Source organism: Heptranchias perlo, chromosome 20 (genome assembly GCF_035084215.1).
Source record: "Heptranchias perlo isolate sHepPer1 chromosome 20, sHepPer1.hap1, whole genome shotgun sequence".
Classification (NCBI taxonomy): Eukaryota; Metazoa; Chordata; class Chondrichthyes; order Hexanchiformes; family Hexanchidae; genus Heptranchias; species Heptranchias perlo.
The window spans coordinates 4,765,493-4,773,391 of record NC_090344.1 but is presented as its reverse complement, the minus strand read 5'-3'; the positions used below and the strand labels follow the sequence as shown (position 1 = coordinate 4,773,391).

General features: G+C 43.4%; 1 non-coding gene across 1 annotated transcript; it reads right to left on the bottom strand.

Moving 5' to 3' along the window:
- Nucleotides 1–6,566: 6,566 nt before the first annotated feature.
- Nucleotides 6,567–6,639, bottom strand: trnar-acg (transfer RNA arginine (anticodon ACG)). The gene has a single exon. It is a non-coding gene; the product is annotated as a tRNA-Arg (tRNA).
- Between the last annotated feature and the right edge of the window lie 1,260 nt (nt 6,640–7,899).

Below are 7,899 nucleotides of genomic sequence, written 5' to 3'. Positions count from 1 at the left end.
GACCGCAGGCGAAATGTTGGAATATCAGCTCATATCAGCAAATAAGAGACACATTAGAAACCTGACAATGCGAGACAATGAATGTTATGGTAACAGTTACCCCCTTCTTTCTGTGAGTGGACTTGAACCACCAACCATTATCAATAACCAATTGCACGACTGAAACACAATGCCTTGCGCACTGAACCATTAATTTTCGGAGCTAAAGCTTCAGCTTGCAGCGATCAATGTAACTGTTGTCTTAGCATCAGTTTACTTTTCAAAAATAAAGGCTGTGCAGCTTGCACGATTGAAAATCGGTGCTGTCTTATTTCTGAACTTCAAACTCCCCTTGCCCCTAAATGCCTGTATGTTGGAAGACTCAGTCACCCAGTGATGGACAGCATTGATTTTTCGAGCTGTGATTCACCATCCTCTATTTCAGTAATATTCAGGTTTGCTGAAAATAAGATGAGTTGAAATGAGCAAGTCGAACGAACCGGCCTATAACGCTACACAGCATCTATAAAGTTGTCTCTTGCACTCACAGTGAAGCGGACCGTAGTTTTCACTTTTAAACCAGTGGTTGTAATGTTAAGAAAAAAATGTGTCCGAGAAAGACTGGATTTCAGAGGGTGACTCCGGGCCAGAGTAAAGTTCAGTTAAAATTTATGATTGCCGAGTCGCTGTGCAGTGGATTTGGAACGGCTGTGAGAATGCACTGCGCGCTGTCCAGATCTGTTTGGATCGATATTCCTTCAACTCATCCCTGGCGCTTGGTGATATTTCAAAAATTGGATAGGACCCGTGCCTGATCCAAGCTCGTCACTTACACGCTGACAGATACAAAGCGGCGACAGTGAGCTTCGGTGAGATGAAAGCCGAGGGCAATTTCACGGTCGAATGTAACAGCCAACAAAACTCATTCAAAGCAAGTGCATGTCACTGAGGTGCCTTTAAAGTTCTGATTGTTTGCACTGAACTTCTTCCCAAAGCGTTTGAGATTCACGTGGGGCGATTTGGGGATTCTTTTCATTTTATGCAAAAGTTTCAACTGAAGTTCAAGGTCAAAAGCCCTGGGACCACTGTTGTTCACAATTTATCGGTGCTGGGACCACTGTTGTTCACAATTTATCGGTGCTGGGCCCACTGTTGTTCACAATTTATCGGTGCTGGGACCACTGTTGTTCACAATTTATCGGTGCTGGGACCACTGTTGTTCACAATTTATCGGTGCTGGGACCACTGTTGTTCACAATTTATCGGTGCTGGGACCACTGTTGTTCACAATTTATCGGTGCTGGGCCCACTGTTGTTCACAATTTATCGGTGCTGGGACGACTGTTGTTCTCAATTTATCGGTGCTGGGACCACTGTTGTTCACAATTTTTCTGTGCTGGGACCGTTGTTGTTCACAGTTTATTGGTGCTGCGACAGTTATTGTTCACAGTTTATCGGTGCAGGGACCACTGTTGTTCACAATTTATCGGTGCTGGGACAGTTGTTGCTCACAATTTATCGGTGCTGGGACCACTGTTGTTCACAATTTGCATTAATGATTTGGACACGGAAATCGGAAGTACAATTTCAAAATTTGCGGACGACACCTAATTGGGTGCTGTAGTTAATGCAAAAGAAAAATGCGAAAAATACAGGAAGACATTAGTAAACTTACAGAATGGGCATGTAAATGGCAGATTAATTTCAATCCAGTTAAGTGTGAGGGGGTGCATTTTGGTAGGAAGAATAAGTAGGCCACATACTGCTGGATGATAAGACTCTAAATGGAGGAGAGGAGCAACGGGATCTATGGGTACATAGACAAATCATTAAAAGTCACGACGCAGGTTAATAAGGCTATAAGAAAACAAACCAAGCACCGGGGTTCATTTCCAGAGGGATAGAATTGAAAAGCAGAGAAGTTATATTAAACTTTCAGTGAGCCTTGGTCAGACAACATTTGGAGTGCTGGCGACAGTTGAGGTCTCCATATAATAAGAAGGATATAGGGGTAATGGGGAAGGTGCAATAAGATTCACAAGGATGCTACCAGGGCTGAGAGGATATACTTATCAGGAAAGGCTGAACAAGCTAAGGCTCTTTTCTCTAGAAAAGAGAAGGCCGAGATGTGACCTGATAGAAGTATTGAAGATAATGAAATGGTTTGATACGGTAGACATGGAGAAAATCTTTCCACTTGCCTTGTGGAGGTGTCCAAAACTAGTGGTCATAAGTATAAGATAGTCACTGATAAATCCAATAGTCAATTCAGGATAAACTTCTTTACCCAGGGTGTGGTCGAAATGTGGAGCACGCTAGCACAAAGAGTAGTTGAGACAATCAGCACAGATATATTTAAAGGAAAACTAGTTAAGCACACAAAGGAGAAAGGAATAGAAGGATATGCTGATCGGGTTAGATGTGGAAGGGCGAGAGAAGGCTCGTGTGGTGCATAAACGCCAGCATTGACAAGTTGGGCCGAATGGCCTGTTTCGGTGCTGTAGACTCTATGTAAAAGTCGAGGGCAGAAAGAGACACCTCCCTGAAACTGGGGAACTCGGGAGACAGACTTTAGAGCAAGGTTCTGTATATTCAGAATGGAGCAAATAAAACATTCATTCTGGAACATCCAGAATCCTATCAACTCTAAAAACAACTGTTCGCCCCGCGTGATTTAAACACGCAGCCTTCCTGTGACACAATAAGGAATGTTGATGGAAGTAGGAAGTTGAAAAGTGACGTTGACAGATTAAGAGAGTGGGCAAAACTGCGGCAAATAGAGTTCAATGTGGGAAAGTGCGAGGTCATCCACTTTGGTCCGAAGAAAGATAGATCAGAGTATTTTCTGAATGACGAGAAGCTAGGAATTGTGGAGGAGCAGATAGATTTAGGGGTCTAATTACAGAAACCACTGCCAACGAGCGTGCAGGCACAAAACATAATTCAGATCAATAATGGAGTATTTGAATGGTTCGTTAGCTCACGTGATTAGTCAAAATCGCGGGTTTGATCCCCGTCCGGGCAATCAGAAGCTCACTGTATTTGTTCCGGTTTTTTGCAACTCTTAAAATCCAACCTTTACAAGCAAATCCACACTCCGAGTCAAGGGAATTTTTCTGGTTAACATCGATTGCATCTTTGCCCCTGGGGCGGAAAAAACAGATCTTTATTTTTATTTGTCTTCCTCTGGTTTGCAGATAAACGTTTAACTCGCGGCCTGTTCCCATTAATGGCCACAAGCAGCAACAGACAGACAGAGCGGGTCTGACCGCCCCGAGATCTGGAAAAGACATCAGTTTAGGACAAATGCATCAAATAAAATGGTCACCTGGAACCGAGGGAGACAAAACCAAGAGAAAAAGGCAGAGGGGAATAGAGAAATAAAAGCTAAAGGAATACGATCGAAATTTTCCCAAACTTCATTCCTTTCTATTCCATCCTCAATCCTTCAGTGGCGGATATAAAATATCACTGTAAATAAATGCAAGAATCGACCCAAATCTGATTCTGGGGAATGAGATGGGCCAAGTGGAGCAAATGTCAGTGGGGGAACGTTCAGGGAACAGCGATCATTTCATCATAAGATTTAGAATCCATAAGGTTTAAGGAAAAGGACAAGGAGCAATCTACAGTAAAATTAGTTACTTGCAGGAGGGCTAATTTCAGTGGGTTGGGTACGGGTCTCCCAGGGTAAATTGGAATCAAAGATTGAACAATGGGCGGCCTTTAAAGAAGTGATGGTTCAGGTACAGTCTAGGTACATTCCCACGAGGGGGAAAGGTAGGGCAAATAAAGCCAGAGCTCCCTGGATGACGAAAGAGACAGAGAGTAAGGTGAAACAGAAAAAAAGAGGCGTCGGACAGATGTCAGGTTGATAATACAAGTGAGAACTCGGCTGAATGTAGAGAGTTCAGAGGGGAACTGAAAAGTGAAAAAGGGACATAGAGTATGAGTATAGACTGGTGGCTAACATAAAAGGGAATCCAAAAGCCTTCTTTTGGCACATGAACAGTAAACGGGTAGGAAGAGGAGGGGTGGGACCGATTCGGGGCCAAAAAGGAGAGCAACGCATGGAGGCAAAGTGCATGGCTGTGGTACTAAATGAGTACGTTGCATTTGTCTTTACCAAGGAAGAAGATGCTGCAAAGTTACAGTAAAAGAAGTAGTTGAGATACGAGGCGGGCTATAAATTGTTAAAGAAGAGGTATTAGAAAGGCCAGCTGTACTTAAAGTAGATCAGTCACCTGGTCCGGATGGGATGTATCCAAGGTTGCTGAGGGAATGAAGGGTGGAAATTGTGGTGGTACTGGCCATAATCTTCCAATCATCCTTAGATATGCGGGTGGTGCCAGAGGACTGGAGAATTGCAAATATTAAACCCTTGTTCAAAAAGGCGTGTATGGAAAAACCCAGGAACTACAGGCCAGTCTATTTAACCTCGGTGAAGGGGAAACTTTTAGAAACGATAATCCGAGACAAAGTTAATCGTCACTTGGACAAGTGTGGATTAATTAAGGAAAGCAGCACGGATTTGTTGAAGGCAAATCGTGTTTAACTAACTTGATTGAGTTTTTTGTTGAAGTAAGAGAGAGAGTCTATGAGGGCGATGTGGTTGACATGATATGTATGGACGACCAATAGGCGTTTGATAAAGTGTTGTATAATAGGCTTGTCATCAAAGTTGAAGCCCATGGAATAAAAGGGGCTGTGACCGTATGAAATTGGCTAAGTGACAGTAAACAGAGAGCAGTGGTGAACGGTTGTTTATCAGACTGGAGGGAGGTGTACAGTCGTGTTCCCCACGGGTCGGTACTCGGACCACTGCTTTTCTTGATATATATTAATGACTTGGACGTTGGTGTACAGGGCACAAATTCAAAATTAGCATATGACACAAAGCTTGGAAGTGTAGTGAACAGCGAGGGGGATAGTGATAGGACAATGACAGGCTGGTGGAATGGGCGGACACATGGCAGATCAAATTTAATGCAGAGAAGTGCGAAGCGATACATTTTGTGAGGAAGAACGAGGAGAGGCGGAATAAACTAAAGAGCACAATTCGAAAGGAGTTGCAAGAACCGAGAAATCTGAACAAATATTTAAAGGTGGCAGGGCAAATTGAGAAAGCGGTTAAAAATGCACAAGGGATCGTGGGCTTTACAAATAGAGGCCTAGAGTGTAAAAACAAGGAAGTTACAATGAGCCTTTGTAAAACACTGCTTCGGCCACAACTGCAGTATTGTGTCCAGTTCTGGGCACCGCACTTTAGGAAGGCTGTGAAGGCCTTAGAGAGGGTGCAGAAGAGATTAATAGAATTGTTCCAGGGATGAAGGACTTCAGTTCAGTGGATAGACTGGAGAAGCTGGGGTTGTTCTCCTGAGAGCAGAGAATGTTGAGAGGAGATTTGGTCGATGTATTTAAAATCATGAAGAGTCAAGACAGGGCAGATAGAGAGAAACTGCTCCCATGGTCGGAAGAGTCAAGAACCAGAGGACAAAGATTTATGGTGATTGCAAAAGAATCAAAGTCGACATGAGGTAAAACGATTTTACACAGCGAGTAGTTAAGATCTGGAATTCACTGCCTGAGTGAGTGCTGGAGGCAAATTCAATCGTGGCTTTCAAAATGGAACTGGATAAGTACTTGAAGGGAAAAGGCGCTGGGCTACGGGTAAACTGCGGGGGAATGTGACGTGCTGGAATGCTCTTGCAGAGGGCAAGCACGGACCCGACGCGCCGAATGGTCTCCTTCCGTGCTGAAACCATTCTATGATTCTAGGTTTCAAAGAAGCAGAAACTAAATAACTCAAACTGCCGAAATACGAGATCTTTAGACCTTTAATCTAACCCCCTCCCAACTGAGCGATTTCCGCCCCACTGTTAATTGAACGTTGTGTCCTTATGTTGGAAGAACGTATAACCCCGGGAGGAATTGCCCCTCCCGGTCATTCCGCACTTCATATATAAACATCGTACTCATATCTACACACCCACAGTTCATATATAAACATCGTACTCATATCTACACACCCACAGTTCATATATAAACATCGCACTCATATCTACACTCCCACAGTTTATAAAGGAACAGCGCACTCCGACTCCACACCCACTTTATATGTACCCAAAGTCCTGTTGATCGTTCTCATCAAATTCTGAACATTGAAAGTTTAACTGTTTTCCAGATACTGTCCGTCCTGCTTTGTATTTTCAGCATCGGATTTCCCGCAGACCGGCAAAGGGAGCGGAATAGCGGTCCTGTCGGTGAATGCTGCTTTTAACGAACGTCTCGGCGTCGAGGAGCTGGCGGGGATTGGAAATCTCTTGTGTCACACGAAGTGTCTGAACGGCCCGGATACACCTGAAGGTCATCAGCGCGGTGTCTCCACCTCGTGCTGCAATGTCAGTGTGTCTGACATCAAACTAAAAGGCGGCTTGTTGGAAAACGTTGTGGTCACAGTTTCTTTTTGTAATTGAACCTAAATCTTTCAAGATGGAATGTTTTATTTCCTGCTTCACCATAAACAATATCTTATCAGGAAATTTGATTCTTCGTTCCCCAGTGTCAGAGATAAAATTGCACAAACCCGAGCCAGGTAGGAGTCGAACCTACAATCTTCTGATCCGTAGTCAGACGCGTTATCCATTGCGCCACTGGCCCAAGTCATGGGAGTTGATGTATTTTATTTCACTTTTCATTCAGAATCAACCGACAATTTGACAGATAAAAACAGCGAAATGTGCAAGCGAAATCGAAATGAACCAAACGGCCTCAAACTCCAACACACAGTGGCGAGTATCTGACAGGTGTCAGTGAGAGGAGATGGTGATTTTGCAGCTTGATTTGGCTCCGTGGCTTCGCTGCTCAAAGTGCCTGTTTCATCGGGTCCTTTATTGTCTTAAGCCTCCGATGTGATATTTACCCAATTTGTGAGTTCAACAACAAAATGATCTTCAACAAAATAATATTTGTATTAGTTTCGGAGTCAACAAGGAAAGGATTCCAGAACTGCAGTGCGGAAGTGTTCCTTCATTGTACAGATGGAGCTCTCATACAATGTCTCCGAAACACGTTTCGAGGATACTGTTCCAGAGGGCTGATTTTACAAACTAATTTAGTTGCAACCAGCAACCCATCTCCATTAAATTTGCGAAGCGAAACTCGTTTCAGAGCAGTTTCGCTGTTCAGCTTTTGTAAAATTAGCAGAAACTCATTTTGAACACATCTTAGTATTAATGAGAATATCAGGCACATGACAATTGGGATGGAACCGTCTCTTACAATAAGTACAAAGTATAATCGATTACAAAGTGAAAAAGCCAATCCAGTCTCTCAGTCTCTCTGTCACTTTCTCGGTGAGTGAACGTAAACCAACAGAAGAAGCTAAAACAAAGAACTGAGCAGTTTTGTTTGTTTCCTTTTCCTTCGGGCGAGTACAGTTGAAGAGAATGATTTCTGTTTCCTGCTGGACAAATAACTGGAATGAGCAGTGTATCAGGTTCCCATGGTTACCCAGTGAAACATCCACGTTTATATCTCCCATTTACACTGATACCTTCCTTCCTCACTAATTATAGGAAACTTTTGGTGAGGTTCAATCACACTTCAGAACTCCAGAAGCGCAAAGAAAGCTGGACATCTCATAGTGACGTCACCTACAGGCGAGGGAGGTTTGCAGGTTTTACCTGGAGCTGTAATTGTATAAACTCCTTCCAATGTACAAACTCCCCTCACCAACAGTAATTCAATTCTTACTGATCTGAGACTTTGGTCATTTATGGTGATTAAAGTTTGTGGAGTTAAAGCAGCAGTAAAATCCGTTCTGCGTTATATACATAGCCGTTCAGTCAATATAAAACATTGTCATCCGACCTACCATGAGCAATGCCACACGGGGTATGTTCGGAGACAGTTCTGCCT